This window comes from Canis aureus, chromosome 9, assembly GCF_053574225.1.
Source record: "Canis aureus isolate CA01 chromosome 9, VMU_Caureus_v.1.0, whole genome shotgun sequence".
NCBI classification, from domain to species: domain Eukaryota; kingdom Metazoa; phylum Chordata; class Mammalia; order Carnivora; family Canidae; genus Canis; species Canis aureus.
The window spans coordinates 13,788,884-13,812,333 of NC_135619.1; the positions used below are offsets into that span (position 1 = coordinate 13,788,884).

Below are 23,450 nucleotides of genomic sequence, written 5' to 3' on the forward strand. Positions count from 1 at the left end.
TAAACAGAAAGTGAATTTGGCCTTTTGCTCCTGTTGGAAACAAGTCCAAGTTGGAAATACCTTCTATACTCATGGTTGATGAGGTTCTGACCATGGTAATTCCTAAATATTAATGAAAGAGCAAGTTAAAGTAGATGATCAGATAATTATGACTGGTATGATTCAGACCTATTATACAAAAATACTCTTTCTAAGGAATTTCCTTTGTCCTTCTCAATCTTGAAGAAATGTGGCTAGATTGACTAGTCTAGAATCTTGCTAACCAATTGCATGATTTTCCATATGATCCTACTTTATAATATATAGGGTGGTGAGCCTTTGCCTTACTTTCTTACACTAAAAAAGATACTCTCGGGATCCCTGGGTTGGCGCAGCGGTTTGGCGCCTGCCTTTGGCCCAGGGCGCGATCCTGGAGACCCGGGATCGAATCCCACATCGGGCTCCCAGTGCATGGAGCCTGCTTCTCCCTCTGCCTGTGTCTCTGCCTCTCTCTCTCTCTCTGTGACTGTCATAAATAAATAAATAAAAATTAAAAAAATAAATAAATAAATAAAAAATAAAAAACATACTCTCTGTAACCCCCCTAATATATATTTTTTTCTTTTCTTTTCTTTCATTTTTTTTTTTTTACTCTTTTACATTCTGAAGAAGCTCTATGTGGATATTCTTGTTTCCTTTAGCTAAAGAGCCCCATGTCCCTTCTTTCTTTTTTTTTTTTTTTTTTTTTTTTTTTACAAGAAGCATATCCTTTTTTTTAATTAGTTCTGTTGGTTATTATAAATCCCCAGTATTTTTTCTTTTTATTCATGAGAGACACAGAGCGAGAGAGAGAGAGAGAGAGAGAGAGAGAGGCAGAGACACAGGCAGAGGGAGAAGCAGGCCCCATGCAGGGAGCCCGATGTGGGACTCGATCCCAGGTCTCCAGGATCACACCCCGGGCTCCAGGCGGCACTAAACCGCTGCGCCACCAGGGCTGCCCCCCTGTATCCTTTCATTAGTGGTCTGGAATCTTATCCACAAATAAAATTTGCACATGGCTTTTATATTAGCGTTACTGTCACACTGCATACACGGGGGAGATGGAAAACTCTAAAAATAACTACTCTAGCTTCAGAAAATGGACCAAACTATATATGTTATATATTCCAACAGATTTACAACCTAGGCAAGAGAATATTCTAAGAACAAATCACAATTGAAATCCTTATTCTCTTCTCCTTTAGGATTGTGTTGTTTTTTTTTCCCCCCTCTTTCCCCTTAACCTGGGCATGGCTGCAGGGTTTTTTAAAAATAGGCAACTTGCAGTCTCAATAAACAAAACATAGAACCTTCTTTTCATAGTGGTTTCTTCAGTCAAACACATTCTGTATTATAACATTGATGAAATTATAACAGAATTTTTAATAATAGAACAATTGCTTTTCCCCATTGACCTATTTTAGTCACTGAAACAATGTTCTTGCCCAGTGATGTGCTTATTTCTTATTGAGGGATTAATACAAATATATTTAGAGTGGTGTTGATTTGTTTGCTTGTTCTAGTTTTTAAATTCTAAATCCTAAGAATAAGTTTTTTGGGGGTTCCTGGGTGGCTCAGACAGTTAAGCCTCCGCCTTCAGCTCTGGTGGTCATGATCCCAGGGTCCTAGGATTGAGCCCAGAATCTGGCTCCCTGCTCATCAGGGAACCTGCTTCTCTCTCCTTCTGCCTGCTCCTCCCCCTGCTGTGCATGTTCTCTCTCTTTCTCTCTGTAAAATAAATAAATAAAATCTTAAAAAAAAAAAAAAAGAGTAAGTTTATTTGGAGCTATAATGAGTAAGTGGGCAGCTTTTCATTTCTTTCTGAAATAGAGCAGAGAGTGATTGATATCCTCATTTGCTTCTGACTTCTTACTCATAGGCTCCCCGCCCCCCTTCTCTCATGTTACATAACACCAAGGAGCTTGGAACATAATGTCAGCGTCTTTCTAAAGGCACTGGGTGATGTTTACACATTTAAGCTGCTGGCATTGACAGGGTGACTGGAGTCAAATGTAAACCATGGTGTTTATCATTCCCAGGCAAATATATTGTGCAATGAGTAGCAATGGGCACTGTGTAAAAGGTTGCCTAATAAGCCACCCCAGCATTAGGATTAGTCAGCTTCTTGCTGTGAGGTGTGTGTGACCAAGATACTAGAGGTCGTTGGTGATGGAAAGGCAGGCTGGCCAATGACAGGATCCAAAAGGAGGGAAACTCAGTTCTTGGCAGACCATTGAATCTTAGCATAAGGCATTTGTTCTCTGAGGTACAGTGGCTGAGAAGCTCCTGAGAAACACCTGAGGGAAGGATTTTGTTTTCTTAGTTTTATTGTTTTACATGAAAACTTTCTCCTCTATAAAACCTTAGAAGCCAGTATGATTTCTGGTCATATTACATTACTTTACAGTAGAAACAAATAATGCTTTCTGGAGAAATCTTTTTCTTTTTGTAATAAAAAGTTTAATTATTAATAACAACATAACCACACTAAAGAACATTAGAGAAACAAAGCAAGGGGAACACACTCATACTCCCTTTTGCTAAAAATGATCACAATATCATAGTAGCATACTGTCTTACTGTTTGAACTGTTTTACATGGTTGTAGTCTTCCAGTGACAGGATTTTGTCACATAATTTTTTGGTAACTTATCATAAGGGGTTTTTTTCCCCATAGTGCTACACAACCATTTTTTTTTTTTTTTTTTTTATGATAGTCACAGAGAGAGAAAGAGAGGCAGAGACACAGGCAGAGGGAGAAGCAGGCTCCATGCACCGGGAGCCCGACGTGGGAATCGATCCCGGGTCTCCAGGATCGTGCCCTGGGCCAAAGGCAGGCGCCAAACCGCTGCACCACCCAGGGATCCCTACACAACCATTTTAAATAACTGAACAATATTCCATTCAGAATATGGTTGAACCAATTTATGCTGTTATAAATAACACTGAAGTGTTAAAAATATAGCTTTTCAGTATAAAATGTTTAAAAATTGGGCATCCCAGGTGGCTCAGCGGTTTAGTGCTGCCTTCGGCTCCTGGAGACCCGGAATCGAGTCCCACATCAGGCTCCTTGCATGGAGCCTGCTTATCGCTCTGCCTGTGTCTCTGCATCTCTCTGTCTCTCATGAATAAATAAAATCTTTAAAAAAATGTTTAAAAATTAAAGGTGAGGGCAGCCCAGGTGGCTCAGCAGTTTAGCGCCACCTTCCGCCCAGGATGTGATCCTGGAGACCCTGGTCGAGTCCCAAATCAAGCTCACTGCATGGAGCCTGCTTCTCCCTCTGCCTGTGTCTCTGCCTCTTTCTCTCCCTCTCTCTCTCTCTCATGAGTGAATAAATAAATAAAATATTTTTAAAAAATTAAAGGTGATTAGGGGCACCCGGCTGGCTCAGTCAGTAGAACATGTGACTCTTGATCTTGAGGTTGCCAGTTCAAGCCCCATATTGAGTGTAGAGATTACATAAAAAAATAAAATGTTTACTGGACTCTACCTCTGAAACTCATGATGTACTACATGTTGGCTAACTGAATTTAGATTTAAAAAAATCTTAATAAATAAGTAAAAACTAAAAATAAATTTAGGGTGATTTATATCAAATATAAAACTTGTATAAAGCATATATGAACAACATAAAGATTAATAATAAAATGAACAGCTTAGCATCCACTTCCAACTTAAGAAATAAAACATTGCCTGTAATGTAGAAACCTGCCTGTGTGCTTCTCTCTGGTTGCATCCTCCTCTCTTCTCCCCTATAGAAATAACCAAAAGTTAAAATGTTTTGTTAATTTAAAAATATTTTATATTTTCCCTTAGAGTAGATTCTTTCTAGCAGAATTTAATAATTAAAGTAAGTGTGTTTTATTTATTCTTATTAGGACTAGTCTCTGATGTTGGTAGAGTGCACTTGCTTACATTTTTCCTTCAGAAATTATCAGGCTTAACACACCCAAGTAGGCAGGGCGGGCCCACACACCAGAGAAAAATTTGCCTCATAAGGAGGTGCAGTCTGTGACAGTTTTCTGCTGTATGAGGATATTGAGGGTTAGGACTGAGAACTCTTCTAGTACAGAGATGATTTTGGTTTACTTATAGGAGGGTTACCCTCCCTCCTTTTGGGCATTTCTCCATTCTCTAGTTGGTTTGATTTTGGTTTCTTATTTGCATGTTATTGTTTTTTTAATTATTCATTCATTTAAAATAGGCAGTTCTTTTTGTTCAGCCTATTGGTGTCTCTCTTGTGGGATAAATGCCAATATAATCATGTTCAATTGTCGATATAAATCATGTCTACCTAGCCCCAACGAATCAGATGGGTCAGGTTTTACTTGTCAGTTTTGAAAATGGAGAAACTAAATTTAAAAATTGGCTAATTGGCCAATAATAAAAAAAATATAAGGGTGGTTAGCTTTCTCAATAGTAAAAGCCCCAAACTAGTGTTTCTGATCACTTGCATCAGAATTGGTTTAAGATACTTGGTAGGTATCCCTGGGTGGCGCAGCGGTTTGGCGCCTGCCTTTGGCTCAGGGCACGATCCTCGAGACGAGGGATCAAATCCCACATCGGGCTCCCGGTGCATGGAGCCTGCTTCTCCCTCTGCCTATGTCTCTGCCTCTCTCTCTGTATGACTATCATAAGTAAATAAAATTAAAAAAAAAAAAGATACTTGGTAAATTCAGAGTCCTTCATTTGAAAACTGCCAAATCATAATCTCTGGATTTGGGGCCCAGGAGGCTACAGTTTAATAAGCACCTCAGATGACTTTCCGTACCCTACACTTGAGAAGCACCACCCTGGCTCAGGGGCAGCAACCTAAGAAAAGTGATAGAGTAAATATTCTCATATTTTCTAGTATGTTTCTATTTGGTTAGCATTGAAAGGTAAGGTTGAATATTCACTTAGTGATCCTTTCTGTGGGACCCATTGTGACAGATTGTGCTAGACAAGAATGAAAAAACCCTATCTAGGGCTATAGCACCAGAAGCTAAGCAGAGGCGGGTCTGGTTAGTACTTAGATGGGACAACTGAAAATCCCAGTTCTTTAGTATTTTGAAATCTTAATACCATTGGAAGAAATTATACTTCAAGTGAGGTCTAGAGACCACCTTAATTATTTGTATCAAATTAGCAGATTTTCATTGACTCTGACCAAGAGCAAGAATGAAATGCAGGTGAAGGCATTTGCCTGAAGCAAAGACCAGCGTTCAGTAACAGTCTGTGCCAAGCACACTCTGTTTACTTCTCCGTTTGGAGTAGTGCCCTTTGTCTGTGACCTTGATACTCAGAATTGTTTTGTGCAACCATTAGCCTGCATAGCACTAGTTCTGCTTTATAATCATCTTTGAAGCAGGAATCCTTATGATCTCACCAAATCTGGAGGGACTTAACAAGGAAAAGAAGTGCACAGAAATTAATTGTTGAAAAGCTAAAAGACAAAACTTGGAAAAATAGAATAAAGGTAGAAGTAGAAAGCCAAGTACAGTCTGGAAAGAAACATCAGAAGTAACCTGAGAGACGTGGACATTCTTCACATTCATTTTCAATTAATATTGCTTGGGAGGTTGCTAAGCAAGCCCCATCTGAGAATTGAACTTGAGATCCTATTTAATACATGTTTGCAGTCTGGAACAGTGAAGGAACCCTCTGGCTGAAAATCAATTGCTCTGTGAAAATGATCATGACTAAAATAGTTATTACTGAAACTGCATGATATTTGACAAAGTTTCTCTCACTTTTTTATTTCATTTTTCTATGTTATCAGAAATTTGCCATATTTAAGAACCCAGCAATGATAATTAGGAATATTACACATTTCAATATTAATATGTTTTTAGACTTTCTTGAAACTTGAACATAATACTTAACCCAGAAAAAAATGAAGATGAACTAGTTGGTGAATATCAAATAGGCTGTAAATATACTAAGAATTTTAGTAATAAGAATAATAGTAACAACATGAATAAGAAAACCAATTAATAGGGATCCCTGGGTAGCGCAGCGGTTTGGCGCCTGCCTTTGGCACCAGGGCGCGATCCTGGAGTCCCGGGATCGAATCCCACGTCGGGCTCCCGGTGCATGGAGCCTGCTTCTCCCTCTGCCTGTGTCTCTGCCTCTCTCTCTCTCTGTGTGACTATCATAAATAAATAAAATTAAAAAAAAAAAGATTTTAAAAGAAAACCAATTAATAAATTATATGTATATTTTACATTTTATGGAGGCTATTAAAATAACATCTTGAATTAAAATAGCATAGACATAAGGGCACCTGGGTGACTTAGTCAGTTAAGGGTCTGCCTTCGGCTTGGGTCGTGGTCCCAGGGTCCTGGGATCAAGCCCTGAGTTATACTCCCTGCCCAGTGGGTTGCCTGCTTCTCTCTCTCCCTTTCCTGTTCCCCCTGCTTGTGCTCTCTGTCAAATAAATAAATAAACTTAAAAAAATAAAATAGCACATCCAAGGGGATTTTTGGTTTTTGTTTTTTTAAGATTTATTCACCCATTTTAGACAGAGAACACAAGCCGGATAGGCAGAGGGAAAGGAAGAGAAAATCTCAAGCAGACTCTGCACTGAGTGCAGAGCCCAGCTTCGGGCTTGATCTCACCACCATTAGATCACAACCCAAGCTGAAACCAAGAGTTGGACGCTTCACAGACTATGCCATCCAGGCAACCCGCAAGGTATCTTTTTAATGTTTATTTGATCTACATTTTGAGTAAGTTCTGTCTCTGCAATACAAAATAATATCAAACTGATCTCAATATTTATGAAGAGAAACTATGAATATATAAGATAGTAATAATTTAGTAGTTAAGGGATTTCTTTTTTATTTTATTTTATTTATTTGAGAGAGAGAGAGCACAAGCAAGGGGAGGAGCAGAGAGAGGGAGAAGCAGAGTGGCCACTGAGCAGGGAGTCCGATGAGGCGCTTGATCCCAGGATCACGACCTGAGCTGAAGGCAGAGGCCTAACTTACTGACCACTCTGGTGTCCCAAGGAATTTTAGACCAGTAACCAATATCATACTGATTGAAGAAACACTAACGTTAGGTTAAAGCAGTTTTCCCACTTTATTTATCCTTATAAGGGAAATTCTAGACACTGTTCAAAAACAGAAATCATATGTGTAGTTAGAAGAAATTATAGATGAATATGAATCTGATGCCAGGTAAAGTTTTCCTAAGCAAAAAAAAAAAAAAAAAAAAGACAAAGAACAATAAAGGCAAAAAAAAGAGACAAAATAATAGCTTTGTAAAACTTCCTTACACAAAAACATGTTAAAGGTAAAGAACAAGCAAATTGAAGTGACCTGCAAACATGAAAAAATGTTTAAATCTACTATTAATGAAAGAAATGCAAGTGAAAACAATGATATACTATTGTTCTGCCATCAAATTACTCAAGATTTAGAATAATGAAAATACTCAGCACTGACTAAATGCAATGAAATAAGGTTTTTTTAAAAAAATAAATTTATTTATTTTAGTAATATTTACTGCCAACTTTGGGCTCAAACCCAAGACCCTAAAATTGAATCCCATGATCTTCTGACTAAGCTAGCCAGGCGCCCACAAATGGGAACTTTTTAACATTATTTGTGGGAATGCCCTTTTTGCTGAGCAATTTGTATCAAAATTTGTTTAAGTATACATATCCTCTATCCATTATTTTTCCAGTGGCATTCATTCTAGGGAAAGAAATAGGTGCATAAATAAAGATGAACAGGAATGTTCAGAACACCTTTTTATATAATATTGAAAAACTGAAACAATGAAAACCAAGAGAATGATTTAAGTATATTCATAGGATACACTTATGCTAATGATTACGAAAACTCATTTTTCTCACAAAATGTTATAAGCATAAACAGAGCACTAAAAATAGTAGATAAAGTCTGATCCCAAACTTTAAAAGTATATGCATATTCATAGAGGAGGAATATCCTCTAAAATATTTATGGGTGTTTCTTCTAGGTAATGGGATTCTAAGTTATTTTTATTTTATTTTATGCTTTTCAAAATATTCTTCAATAAACACATAATTACAAACATCATTTTTATTTTTTTAAAGACTTTATTTATGAGAGACACAGAGAGGCAGAGACACAACCAGAGGGAGAAGCAGGTTCCATGCAGGGAGCCCAATGCGGGACTCGATCCCAGGACTCCAGGCTCATGCCCTGGGCCGAAGGCAGCCACTAAACCATTAAGCTACCCAGAGATCCCCCTAAAAATAATTTTAAAAGCAAAAACTTAAGTTAAAGAACAGTACTAACAAGTTAAAGAGAGTGACATTCAAATTATTTCCTAAATTTTTGCCTCTGACTCAGCAGGATTTTTGCTTCTAAGCAGATTCTGATCTGTATTAAAATAGAGGCTGGTTTAGATTTCTTGTTTCCTGAGAGAGGAAGCAGAAATTAATCCAATAAGTGGTTTTTTCACCCGACAGAAACTTTATTTTCATGCCAGACTACACGCACGTGCACACACACACACACACACACATGCACACATTTATTCCTATGCCTGGACTCTTTTGAAAAAATAATAGCAAACTCCAGAGTTTGAATCACAGAGAATGGTAGAAGTCTTGGGATATACAAGCCCTAGACTTCCTTAAGGATGTCCCTAATACTAATTCTGAAGCTGGCACTTCTCAATGCTTGGATGTTGTTGAAATGCTTTGGACAAAAATACCCTAATCTGTTCATTGATGATCAGCTCATGGTATTATTTTCAAAGATCTAGCCAGGATACATTAGACTCCTAGTAATAAAGAAATAGAAAGTGTAGAGGAGGAAAAGCTTTTCCTCAACCCTCTTAGAGTCCTTGACTGGACCTAAAGATTAAACTGACAAAGACAGATTAACAGAAGAAAAGTGTCAAATTTATTTAATGTAAGTTTCATATGACATGGGAGCCTTCATAAGGAAATGAAGACCCGAAGAAGCACAATTAAGCCTGAGATTTATTTGTACTAGGTCTGATGAAGAATAGAAAACCATGGAAAACTGTGACAGAACAAGAGGGTATGAGCTAAGGGTAGTGAACTTGTAAGAACTTCACAAGGCCTATTTTGATTCCTCTCAACATCCCTTAATCTTCAGAAACAAGGGTGCTCCTTTCCTCTGAGTGTAGGGAGGGCGCCTCTCACAAGAGGATCGTAAGACCTGCTTCAAGGAAACTGAGGAGGTCAGAGAGTCTTTCCTGTACCTGCTGATTCTCAGGTTTTTTTCAGCTTAAAATATTGAATATGCCCAAGAACCATATTTTGGGGTAGCATGTTCTGAAACCTATGAGAGGAAAATAGGAGGGCCTCTGGTGTCTTGATTTTCACCCATGCCAAGTCCAGAAAGTTTTCTCTGGTCTGTAGTGAAAATGTCAGATCAAGTTTCACAACTGTCATTTTTGGGGGAAATCTCTTCTCAGATTATATCCAATGTACTTTTTTTTAGCTTTACTATATGAAATTATGGTGATACCATGATATGTCAGTTTTTCAAAAGTTCTTATTTGTCAATATAAAAAATTAGTAATCCCATGCCTGTTGTCTTCCACAACCTCCAATTTTTCTTTGGAAATCTGAAACCAAAGTCTGAACACTGAACACGGCTGATCCCATCAAACTTCCTTATTTCTATAAATGAAAAAACTGAGGGTCAGAAGGGAATGGAGATTTACCCACGGTTGTACAGTGACAGTGAAGATTATTTCTTTCTCCTTATGATCACACTGTAGAGTCTTCAGGGGCTCATCCTTCTGAATTGAAAAACATTCAGGAAACTCCTTGTAAGCTCTTTGTGGCACTTTCTACTTTTCAACTGACCATAGGAAAACCAGAAATCACCATCACTCTGAATGTCTTGGTTTTTTTTGTTTTTTTGTTTTTTTTTAAGATTTTATTTATTTATGCATTAGAGACAGAGAGAGAGAGAGAGAGAGAGAGAGAGAGAGAGATTGAGAATGGCAGAGACACAGGCAGAGGGAGAAGCAGGCCCCAAGCAGGGAGCTTGACCTGGGACTCGATCCTGGGTCCCCAGGATCATACCCTAGGCCAAAGGTGGCACTAAACTGCTGGGCCACCGAGGCTGCCCTGAATGTCTTGTTAAAGGAAATTAAAGCCAGGCAGTAGTTTAGTCAATATAAACAGATTTTATTCAGGAACTACTGCAGTAGAGGAAAAGAGACCTCAGTGTAGAATTGGGCACATTTACAAATACAGCATGATCAACTGGGGATTTAAAGGTAGGGGGGCTGAGTCATGGTCAGTGGATGGAAAATAACTAAGAGGAAAAATATCAGGGGTAAGGAGGGATTCTGGCTAAACCAACTTAATACAATTCTTGCTGAAGGCAGGCCTGGGTGATCAGATCTCAGGGTGGGAGATTCTCTCTATACTGACTTAGCAGAATCCTTGCTAAAATTGGGTGTTGCAGAGACAGACACAGAAGCCCAAAGGTCAAGGCCTAGTTGAGAAGAGGGTTCAGAGGAGCCTAATTAAAATTTGGTCAAGGAGAGCATCTTTGTTAGTCTCTCATTCAGAAGAACAAATATGTTACAAAGGAATGAAGGCCTGGTAATAAGTTACTTCAGGAAATAGGAACACCAAAAAAAAAAAAAAAAAAAGTTATTTCAGAACAATATCTGCCCTCCTTTCCCTCGTCCTATACAAAAGTAAATTAATTTTAAATTTCACAATGTATTCAATACAAAGGTCAAATATCTCCAGCTTAGCATAAAATAGCTAACTTCTTATAAAAACATTATGTAAGGTATATACATAGATATAATATATATATTTATCATTATTTCTAATTTGTCTGTGTGGTCTAGCCCTGGGTTTTACTCCTACTTAAAACTTGCAAGATGAATAATTCCCTCTGAGCCTGTTTCCTCATCTATAAAAAGGGTATAATTTGATTGGTGTTGTGTATCTCACAGCACAGTTGTGAATGTAAGGTAAGAAAGTACAGATAGAGGGGTGCCTGAATATCTCAGTAGGTTAAGCATCTGACTCTTGGTTTCAGTTCAGGTCATGATCTCAGAGTCCTGAGATCCAGCCTTCCCTTGGAGTCTGCACTCAGCGAGGAGTAGGCTCTCTCTATTTCCTCTCTCAACTCTCTCATACAAAAAAAAAAAAAAAAAAGGCATAGGGATCCCTGGGTGGCTCAGAGGTTTAGCGCCTGCCTTCAGCCCAGGGCGTGATCCTGGAGTCCCGGGATCGAGTCCCACCCACATTGGGCTCCCTACATGGAGCCTGCTTCTCCCTCTGCCTGTCTCTGCCTTTCTCTCTTTCTCTGTGTCTCTCATGAATAAATAAATAAAAAATTTAAAAAGACTTTTTAAAAAAAGTATAGATAGAAATGCTTTGTAAATTGTAGAATGCAATATGAATGTTATAATTAAAAATGTAAAAAAAAGTAGACAAAAATTTTTTCATCATAGCAAACCATCTGTTATAATCATAATATTTGTTCAAATGCAAATGAAGCCTTAAACCATCTCTCTCTTTGAGTTTAGTGATAAAATTAGATAAATAGCCTTCTGGGAACAATGGCCACTCCAACGGATTTGGAAAGCAATGTAACCATTTTCATAAAATCCTCTTTTAAGTATTCTGCATTGCACAGCATAGTTCAAGCAAACCATGGGAAACTGCCCATTTTTGTAGGTCAACATGACAGAAAATTAGTAATTCCTTATGACTCAACTTATTCTAATGTAACAACAATCTATAGAGGCAAAATCCAAAAAGGATTGAAGACCTACTAAAAGTCTCAGAGCCTTCTCATAAGTATCTCCAATGTCTCCTGTGGCTGCACAGTGCTTCTAGGAGCTGGGTAAATGTTCCCATTCTTATCTTAAAAATGAAAAAACTAAAATACAAATTTGCATGTCTATCACATAATCAGGTCAGCACAAGACTCATTTTGATAACTTCTATGTCCTATTCAGTCGTCCTTGCTTAGGACAGTGGGGCAGTAGAAATTTGTTGAATAGACTTAATAATTCTCAGAACAACATGTTCTATTGCAGGCTATTGTGAAGGTTCTGCTGGTTCTTCAAGCTCATTATCATGTATCTTACCAGTTCCTTCTCAAAGCAGGTTATAAACTTGAAATTCAGCTCTGTCTTCTTTTCCTCTCTGTACCTCAAATCAGTCAAGGTTTTTTTTTGTTTTGTTTTGTTTTGTTTTGTTTGTTTGTTTTTAGTAAACTCTACCCCCAACATAGGGCTTGAACTCATGACCCTGAAATTAAGAGTCACAAACTCTACCGACTGAGCCAGCCAGGAGTTTCAGTTAAGTTTAATCCATTCTACTAATTCAATGTCTCTTCTAATCATTGGGTCTCTCATTCCCTAGATCAAGTCCCTGGCAAGTTTGCTTGACCAATTACTGTCTTCAAACCGGTCTTCCCATCTCCAGGCTTGATTTCTTACTTTCCACTTAAAAGATCATCCTTTATTCACTTTATATCTCCTGTAGCACCCAAGACAGGCTTTTTTAAAAAAAATATTTATTTATTTGATATATATATAGAGAGAGTGAGAGAGCACAAGGAGGGGGAGCGGCAGAGGGAGAGGGAGAAGCAGGCTCCCCACTGAGCAGGGAACCAGATGCAGGGCTCAATCCCAGGGCCCTGGGATCATGACCTGAGCCAAAGGCAGACACTTAAGAGACTGAGCCACCCAGGCACCCCCAAGACAGGCTTTTAATAAATGTTCATTGAATGTGAAGGGAAGGACAGTTTTTTCCTCTACTACAAGAGGTAGTTTAGTTGATAAATTGATAAAAGACAGATTAACAGGAGAAAAACTAATTACATGTATAGGGGAGACCCATTTGAATATTACACTCAGAAGTAGTCAGATAGTTGAGGTTTATATGCCATCCTGCACTAGGGAGGACATAAGGGTTTGAGACTTTAAAGGGAAGGCAGACAATGTATAGGAAAATGGGAAGGATAAATGTTTGGTAAACAAATGTTTTGGCATGCACTAATGGAGACAATGGGGCTCAGAGAGGAATTTGATCTCTAGGTTTTGAACTTCCCCCCATTTTACTATATCTAGCCCATATACTATGTAGTTATCTCTGCTGATAGTTCCCTTCCTGGACCAGGTGCCCTATCTACAATCTTTTAGTCATTTAAGAGGGAAAGAGGTGGGCAGCCCCGGTGGCGCAGCGGTTTGGCGCCGCCTGCAGCCTGGGGTGTGATCCTGGAGACCCGGGATTGAGTCCCACATCGGGCTCCCTGCGTGGAGCCTGCTTCTCCCTCTGTCTGTGTCTCTGCCCCTCTCTCTGTGTCTATGAATAAAAAAATAAAATCTTTTTTTTTAAAAAAAAAAGCAGGAAAAAGGTCTTCCTGAGTCTTTTGGGCCCAAGTTGACTTCAATTCAAAGTAATCCACATGCCAAAGCAGCACTTTTTGAGGAGGCTCATTCTGAACCCGTTCAAATGAATAGCTAGGATTAAGAATTTGGCAATGAGGAAAGGGTCATACTTGTGCAGAAGTTCTTTTACATGTCTGGTACTATACTTTAGGTCGTTTAATCTTTACAACTCCTGGAGACTGATACAGACAAGATTTATTACTAGGAGTGTTCTTCCCTCCTTGCTCTCTAGAGAGAATTTTGTCCTTCCCAGTTTTTGTTTGTTTTTTGTTTTTAATGTAGGCTCCACACCCAGCATGAAGTCCAAGGCAGGGCTTGAACTCATGACCCTGAGATCAAGACCTGAGCTGAAATCAAGAGTTGGACCCTTAACTGACTGAGCTCCACGTGCCCCAGTTTCTTCTCAACTTCTAGGAAAATTTTTCTCCCCTCTATTCTTTTTTTTTAAGATTTTATTTATTTATTAGAGAGAGGGAACAAGCACAAGCAGGGGGAACATTAGAAGAAGAGGCAGAAGCAGGTTCTCTGCTGAGCAGGGAGCCCGATGTGGGGCTGGATTCCAGAACCCTGGGATCATGACCTGAGCCAAAGGCAGCCATTTAATTGACTGAGCCACCCAGGTGCTCCTTTTCCACTCTAGTTCTTAGAGTTTTGTGACCCAGGATTAAGAGAAGAGAGGGAGATTCCTCATTTGTCCAGATTGGTGGAGAAGCAGGGTAGAACCTCCTTTGTTATGGAGAATGCAAGTTAAGAGCAAATTGGGGAGAACATGAATTTTACATAATATACATAATAAAGAACTAAAAGGTGTGGGGGATCCCTGGATGGTGCAGCGGTTTAGCGCCTGCCTTTGGCCCAGGGCACGATCCTGGAGACTCGGGATCGAATCCCACGTCGGGTTCCCGGTGCATGGAGCCTGCTTCTACCTCTGCCTGTGTCTCTGCCTCTCTCTCTCTCTCTCTCTGACTATCATAAATAAATAAATAAATAAATAAATAAATAAATAAATAAATAAATGGGGTTGGAGAGGGAGAAAGAAGGTAGCTATAAACCACCCAGCAGGCAGACTAGGGATGAGGAGGGGATTTGCAGAGGTTTGAAGAATAGGCTTTGGAGCAGCTTTGGCAGAATAAGAAAGTAGAAAATGGAAGGTTTTAAATATTGTTGTGGGTTACAAATTTGATCTCTTTTATGTTCTTTGAAAAAATAAGAAACAAGTAAGGATGGGAATTCCTCTTGAAAGAATTTTGGCTGCTGGACCTTGTTTCTTTCAATGTGAAATTGAGCCATGTAGAGTCCACACTGCAGGGAAAGCTAGGGCTCAGAAAGCCAAACTTTTGCTAACATCACACAAACAGTAAAGGGCTAAGACAGAATTTGAACCCATACCTTTCAGATTCAAAGCCTATCAATTTTCATTCCCACATGCTACCTGTGGGTCAGAATAGATCTATTGAGTTGCACGTCCAAAAATTCCATCAAAGGGGCTCCTGGCTGGTTAATTTGAAACAGCCTGTGACTCTTGATCTTGAGGAGTCAGTGTGAATTCGAGCCCCACACTGCATAGAGATTACTGAAAAAAATGAAATTAAAAAAATATCCATCATGGATGCTTGGGTGGCTCAGTCAGTTAAGTGTCTGACTCTTGATTTCAGCTCAGATCATGATCTCAGGATCATGAGATAGAGCCCTACTTAGGCTCTGTGTGAACATGGAGTCTGCTTGAGATTCTCTCTCTCCCTCACCCTTTGCCCCTCCCCATTGAGTGCACCCCCTCTTTCTTTCTCTCCCCTCCAAAATAAGAAATATTTTTTTAAAAATCCATTGGAGTTGTAATAGGAAGTCTTGTTCCTAATAGCCGTTGCTTATGAGTTTTCAACATGAAAATCTTATTTCAGGAATGTTAGGAAACTGGAGAGGTAATTCAGTGATCCTTTTCCTCGCCCTGCAACTTACTGGCTTTCATTTAGGATTTCTAGCCTAGTCTTTTTGCATAAGAATAACTCCTGATTTAAAAGACCTTCAGAGAAACAATAACTTCAAAGGCTAAACTCTCTCCAGGGATAAAAGAGGAAGCACTTCTGTGAGTGTACTCTATTTAGAAGCATTACAGGATCCCACTCTGTCTAGAGAGAGTACAGTATTTTAAATCATATGGAAATGGAAAGATCTGAATTTAAGAGACTCTGAAGGATACATTGTCTTAAGAGTTTGGAAATATTAAGGGGCACCTGGGTAGCTCAGTGAGTTAAGCATGTGCCTTTGGCTCAGGTCTTGATCTCAGGGTCCTGGGATAGAGACCCACATCAGGCTTCCTGCTCAGCATAGAGTTGGCTTCTGCCCCTCCTGATGATCATTATCTCATAAATAAATAAATAAATAAATAAATAAATAAATAAATAAATAAATAAATAAATAAATAAAATATTTTAAAACAGAGTTTTGGAAATGTAAGAATCATTACCATATAACCACCATAGGAAACATAGACAAGACAAAATAATAATAGTGATGAAGGTGAAGATGATGTTGATGATACCAGCCATTACTAAGTGCTACTTGGAGCAGGCACAATGCAAAGTACTTTACATGTATGTAGCATAATATTTTGGGATATTAAATTTTCTTTTTTCCTTTTTCTTCTCCTAATCAGGCCATTCTTTGCCTCACAGGAGGTATGTAGCAGAACAGATAATAAAAGTGCCCTAAAAATTTCTCTGTCCTTTGCTTACCTTAAGTCTTAGAAGAACTTGGAGAGTGTAAGAAGTGAAGGAGTTTGGGAAAGGCCACCTTCCATCTCACAAATGTGCCACTTAAGCATGCAGAATATTTTGAGCTAAAGGTACTTGAGACCTCTCAAGAGAAACTTTTGCCCCTCTCTTAACTACATAGAAGAATCTAAATTGGAGGGTCTTTCCAGAATAAGTATTATTAACAAAAATAAAATTTATCTGAGTGACCCATCTGTATGGCAGGGCAAACATCTAATTACCAAACATCTGCTCTTCTTATCACCCTGTGAAGTGCATTCCTTTCCTCTTAAGTCCCAGAGCCCTTAGTTCAGAATGGCATATATATATACACACACCTCATTTTGCCTGTCTTGGGAGTTTCCATGTCTGCGTGGATTCCCCACACCTATGCTATTAAACTTAATTTTCTCTTATTACTGTCTCATGTCAATTTGATTCTTAGTCTAGCTAGAAGTACCCCTGAAGGGACAGGAATTCTTGTTCCCTGACAGAAGGTAAAAGAAGTAGATTTCTTTTTTTTTTTTTAAGATTTTATTTATTTATTCATGAGAAACAAAGAGAGAGAGAGGCAGAGACACAGGCAGAGGGAGAACAGGCTCCCCACAAGGAGCCCGATGTGGGACTCGATCCTGGGAACCCAGGATCAAACCTGAGCTAAAGGCAGATGCTCAACCACTGAGCCACCCAGGCATTCCAAAAGAGGAAGATTTCTTTTTTTTTTTTTTAAAGATTTTATTTATTTATTCATGATAGTCACACAGAGAGAGACAGAGGCAGAGACACAGGCAGAGGGAGAAGCAGGCTCCATGCAGGGAGCCCGACGTGGGATTTGATCCCAGGTCTCCAGGATCGCGCCCCGGGCCAAAGGCAGGCGCCAAACCGCTGCGCCACCCAGGGATCCCCAAAAGAGGAAGATTTCTAAGAATACCTACAGCAGTGATTCTCAAACTTTCTGGTCTCGTGACCTCTTTATATTCTTAGATATTATTGAGAAACAAATGTGCTTTTGTTTATGTGTAATATCTATCAATATTTACTTAGAAATTAAAACTAAAAAAATTAAAACTCAAAATTTTAAATATTCATTAAAAAATAATAAAATAAGTAACACATTTTTGTGAAAAACAAAGTTTCCAAAATAAAAATAAATTTGAAGAGTCGCACTGTTTTATATTTTTGTAAATTTCTTTAGTGTTTGGTGGGTTTTTTTTTTTTTTTTGAGTGTTTGGTGGGTTTTTTAAAAGATTTTATTTATTCACTCATGAGAGACACAGAGAGAGGCAGAGACATGGACAGAGGGAGAAGCAGGCTCCCTATGGGGAGCCTGATACAGGGCTCGATCCCAGTATCCCAGGATCACGACCTGAGCCAAAGGCAGACACTCAACCACAGGGCCACCCAGGTGCCCTAATGTTTGTTTTCATAACAAACAACTGGATTCTCATCTTCTGCATTCAGTCTCCTGTTGGTTGCAGTATATTAACAAAATCCAGTCTTACACAGCTATATGGTTGGAAAAAGGAGTATTTTAATAGACTTTTCAGATAATTTGTGGATATTCTTTCTGGGTACAACACTAAAACTCAACAGGTGTTAATTTCTTTATTGTTTAGTTGCAATGTGGAATCTGAAATCAGATAAAGGAACTTTTTATATATCCTTACATTAAAATCTGTTGATCTGTGCTGCACTTTGAATAGCTCTTCCTCCCCTTTGTGATTTTGTAACGTCATCTACTGGCCATTCAGAAAATATTGGCTTACTGAGTTGTCCAGATCTTCCAAATGTTAACATCTTCCACTACATAATATCCAAAGATCACATTTGTTATTATCACCATTGATCTCATGAGAAATGTTGTTAATGTGCTGGGGAGTTGTTAACCTCAAGATCATGGATACAAGTTTTTCAAAATTCCTTTTTTTTTTTTTTTCCAGATTTTATTTATTTATTTAGAGCACATGAGCCTAGGGAGGGGAAGAGGGAGAGGGAGAAAGAATCCCAAGAAGCCTTCACACTGAGCAAGGAGCCTAACTTGGGGCTTGATCTCAGGACCCTGAGATCATGACCTGAGGAGAAATCAAGAGGCAGGCACTCAACTGACTGAGGCACCCAGGCACCCCAATGTTTCAAAATTCTAAATTTTATCATTGGTAACAAATTTTGTTGTTTATTTAAAAGCAGCAGGTTCTCCTTGCTCGTTTTCTAGAAAATGTCAGCCTAATGCTCAAGTCTGAATATAATGTTTGTCTGTCAGTAGTTGTCTTAATGAAAATTGTGTTCCATGAAAAAAAAGCAGCTGGTTTAGCTCACAATTCAACTGCTCCAGTGCGTTGTAATACTATATGTAGCAGAAGCACGTTACATGTACTTTCCATTTCACCACAGAGTGTTAAAGGTTCAAGATTTAATAAAAGTAATACTTAAAAAAATAAATAAATAAAAGTAATACTTTTTACTGCTTCATCAAGGAAATTCTTAAAGGAAACTTTTTTTTTTTTTTTTTTTTTACTGCAAGTGTGTGATAGTAAAGAGGGCAGTAACTGTTAGTATAGTTTGATGCTAAGAGAAAAAAACTTTCCCAATACCCTCTTAGATTCAGTTCTTGATAACCTGTGAATTAAACTGACAGAAGACAAGTTAGCAAGAGAAAAGACAGATTTGTTTATTCAAGTAGGGACACACTGGGGTCACATAAAGTGTGACTCAAAGAGGTGGTTAGAGTTTTGGGCTTATATTCCACCTTATTAGGAAAGAAGAGAGGGAGAATGGCACTTAGAGAAAACAACTGACTTGCAGGGGTGCTCAGTGGAGTGTGTGACTCTTGATTTAAGAGTTGTAAATTCAAGCCCCATGTTGGGTGTAGTTGATTACTTTAAAATAGAATATTTTATTAAAAAAACAAAAGGAAAACAATGGACTTCTTAATAAAGGAAAGGGGAGAATGAGAACTTATGGGAAAACACATGATCTTTTAGAAAGATAAATGGGTCCCGAAGGCACCTGTCTGTTTAGGTGAGGTGTGGGTACCTCATCTCAGTGATAAGAGTTAATCCTCCCTGATTGCTCCTGGGGAGGGATTTATGATACCTGAGTTCTTTTGGGAGGCTCTACTTCTGGGCAGATAAGGGGTTTCAGGAACTCACATGCCTAGGGACACCTGGGTGGCTCAGTGGTTGAGCATCTGCCTTCAGCTCAGGGCCTGATCCCAGGATCCTGGATCCAGTCTCACATTGGGCTCCCTGCATGGAGCCTGCTATGTCTGCCTATGTCTCTGCCTCTCTCTCTATGTCTCTCATGAATAAATAAATAAATAAATCTTAAAAAAAAAAAGAGGAACTCAAATGCCTTCTGTTCAAATAACTGTTAGGCCATAGTGGCATATTCTTCAGTGCCAGCATGTTGATTAGGAGCCAAACACCAACAGTTTCACACACTATTGTTTTTGTAGTACTGGTGCAAATACCAACATGGTAAGAAGGACAAATAACATTTTACTGTAATTATGAACATAATTTTGATTTCTCCAACCCCCTTAAAAGATTTTGGGGATCCCCTGGGGTATGTGCTCCCTACTTTAAGAACCACTAAGTGAGGGTGTCTTAGAGAATCAGAGGGGGAAAACTGCCTGAAAAACAAATTGCTCCAGGTAAGTGGTTAGAAGGATCGAAGAGGGAAGTCTGCAAATCCTAGAGAAGGGCAGAAAAACACTTTCCTTTTTTGCACAGGGAGGAAGCAAGACTCCGGAGAGGAATAGCTATTTGCCAACCTTCCCCTTGGTGGACAAAGGATAAGATATCTTGGCAAAAGACTCCTTTGCTTCCAAAATGGTGTAGGCACTTCAGAGTGCTGAGGATAAGAATAGCAGAAACCCTGCCACCTATGTTGACTGATGGCTATGGATCAAAAGGAAACACGTAAAAAAATTTTTTTAAAAAAGGAAATACATACACAAAGGATACACTGAGGCCTGAGCACTTCATAAGATTCTTGGTACAACCCCATGGATGGGCAAGGGAAGGCTCCCAGAATGCCCATCTCAGCAGAATGGGGGCCAGTGCAGATATCAAGTAGAGTGCTAAATATTTTCCCCAAAAAATGTTTTTACAGGTAGGTTCCCCATGTAGTGTGGAGCCCAATGCAGGGCTTGAACCCATGACCTTGGGATCTACACCTGAGCTGACATCAAGAGTCAGATGCTTCTCTGACTAAGCCACCCAGGCACCCCTTAAAATATTTTTAATAACTGGGATCCCTGGGTGGCGCAGCGGTTTGGCGCCTGCCTTTGGCCCAGGGCGCGATCCTGGAGACCCGGGATCGAATCCCACGTCGGGCTCCCGGTGCATGGAGCCTGCTTCTCCCTCTGCCTGTGTCTCTGCCTCTCTCTCTCTCTCTCTGTGACTATCATAAATAAATTAAAAAAAAAATTAAAAAAAAAATATTTTTAATAACTGAGTTTGTAGGTCTCTATAGGCATCATCTTGTTTAATACTTGACAATCTTATGAGGTAGATATTGTCAACATTCCCATTTTATAGATAGAGAAGCTGAGAGGATAGATGATTTACTTTTAAGTGGCAGAACCAGGATTAGAACTATGTATGAAACTTTGTGCTTTTATTCAACATACTCTCTCTGTTGATTTAGTGTAGATTATTTTCCATTTCTCTATTCATCTATTAATGTTCCTTGTCATGGGATCAGAGAGAGAGAAGATAAGTTGTTTGGTTGACTGGTATTTGCCCAGTTGTTTGCCATATTTGCAGTTGTTTGTGGGCTATTATAACGCTGGCAAGAAATGACCTAGATATTAGATTACTTAGTCTAAAATTATCCCTAGAAGGAAGATATGGTAAATGTTGAATGAAGATGGTAAGTTTTGATACATTTGTTGTGAGTCTGCCCAGGAAGCCCACACAACTACAGGTGGTGTAAGCCTCATCTCTCTATTCTCTGAGCCTCACATCTGAAAGGAAGGTTGATGATTGAGATATGGAGGCTTGGAAAGTTCTAAGGAAGGGGAGATCAGACCCTGTGAACATAGTGTCAAGGAAGCAGACTCATCAAAATGAAGTGTATGTGCCTCCTGTCTGGCATTCCTTTATTTATTATTATTTTTTAAAAGAATCTATTTTTATTTTGAGAGTGTGTGCAGGAGGCAGGGGAAGGGCAGAGGAAGAGGGAGAGAAAGAATCTTAAGCAGTCTCCACACCCAGCACGGAGCTGAAGGCAGGGTTCAATCTCAGGACCCTGAGATCATGACCTGAGCTGAAATTAAAAGTCAGATACTCAAGCGACTGAGCTACTCAGATACCCAAGCGACTGAGCTACTCAGATACCCCTGGTATTCCTTTAATGATAGAAACACAGTATCTCTAACTAGCACATTCCAAATACCCCAAGGCACTCCACAACATGAATACTGTGGTGATTTTAAAACATGTCTACAGAGCAAATTCTTTGACCCATTAAGAACTGGGTTTTAATCCCTCTTATCTGCAACACAGGCTGCCTTTAGTGACTGGACCTCAATGGAACTGAATGTGGCAGAGTGATGGCTGAGTTAAAAAAAGTTAATTCAGCTTCTAGAAGTGTCAGATTAGTTTTTTGTCTGTTTTTTTGTTACCTTTATTTTTTCAGAATACTATTATTTATAATAGTATTATAAATATTATATTATTTATTCCAAGGGTGCTGAGAAAGTTGTTTCTTGGGTAAGGGAAAAAAAAAAAAAAAGCCCTACATTCCCTAATACAAAATCTAACAGATTTGAGGAGATATTTTGAGTCTCTACAGCTAGTCTGGAGGCTTGAGAGAGAAAACCTTTGGAGAACCTCCTCCCTCATAGACTTGGCACCTCAAGTACACTCAGAAATACAGGATATCCTGACTTAAATAATAAAGGCAGCAATGTGAGACCTCCGATGAGGGTTCCAACTGGTTTTCCCATTACCTGAATTAATAGCACTGTTCAAAAACAAAATCTATGCTAAGATTCTCTGCTGCCCTCAAAAAATAGATTCAAAAAACTCTGGCTGAGGGGTAGACAGTGGTCCAGTACCTTCTTTGAGCTTGGAGCAAAGTGGCCTGGCCCATCATCATGGCCTGGAGTGACTTTTGTCACCTTCTATAGTGGGGCTTTGCCCAGCAGCTTCCAGAATCTGAGGTGGGGCAAGAGCTACCTGCTTCTACTGAGCTCTCTGCCTTCATCCCAGCTGCCCTGTTTTGAGCTTTTGAGTTGTGTGTCCCCTAGCACTTGGATGTAAGTCCCTACCCTTTACAGACACCGCCTGGCTGTTGCTGGCCCGTTTGTGTTCACTGGCAGCTGGGAGACAGAGCATGAGCCTCCTCTCCTGATGGTAACACTTAAATCAATAGCCTTCCCAGGGACCAGTGAGCACATTTAAATAATAAAAATAATTGTTATCATTCTATAAATAACCAATGATAAAAACATACTGGGACAGAAAAAAAAAAAAAAAAACGATGCCTTAGAAACAAGAAGATATGTTTAAAAGGATTCAACAAGGGACACCTGGGTGGCTCAGTGGTTAAGTGTCTGCTTTCAGCTCAGGCCGTGATCCCAGGTCCTAGGATCAAGTCCTGCATTGGGTTCTCTGCAGGGGGCCTGCTTCTCCCTCTGCCTATGTCTGCCTCTATCACCGTGTCTCTCATGAATAAATAAATACAATCTTTAAAAACTAAAAATAAATAAAAAATAAAAGTATTCAACAAAAAGGGAAAAACTTCTCCAGTAATCACTAGTCCCCATCTCTAAATTCTCTCAGTGGCTAGCTGGCAAGCAGATGGAGAAATCAGAAGATGCCAGAGTTGGAGTACCTGGGTGGCTTAGTTGGTTAGGTGCCTACTTTGGCTCAGGTCATGGTCTCAGGGTCTTGGGACTGAGCCCCACAATGGGTGCCCTGCTCAGCAGGGAGTCTGCTTCTCCCTCTCCCTCTGTGCAATGCTCCCCACCCCCATCCCCGCTCATACTCTCTCAAATAAAATCTTAAAAAAAAAAAAAAAAAAGAGGACAGCAGTCATCTTCAGACCTAACTGTCCTTTTTTCTCTAATAAAGAGATCCAGAAGGATCTTCTTACTTGGTTACCCCAACCTTTGAAAACATCTGAATATCTACATTAAGTAGTGTGTGTATTGGGTTGTATTATGATTTATAAAGCACCATGGAAACATTCTCATTTCCAGGCGTGAGGATTACACTGATTTTACTCAAATACAGAAGCTAGTAGAGGGATTTAATGCACTAATGTTTCTTGTTGGGGGTTCAG

General features: G+C 39.3%; 1 long non-coding RNA gene across 2 annotated transcripts in view; it reads right to left on the minus strand.

Moving 5' to 3' along the window:
• Nucleotides 1–2,837: 2,837 nt before the first annotated feature.
• LOC144320414 (uncharacterized) overlaps nucleotides 2,838–23,450 on the minus strand; it is a 31,101-nt gene continuing 10,488 nt past the window's right edge. Inside the window, exon 3 of one of the 2 annotated variants that reach the window (XR_013385954.1) lies at nucleotides 2,838–3,770. This is a non-coding gene — a long non-coding RNA (uncharacterized LOC144320414). Of the gene's footprint in view, nucleotides 3,771–4,665; nucleotides 6,149–23,450 lie in introns of those variants that run through there. The other variant, XR_013385953.1, reaches the window with a different exon arrangement.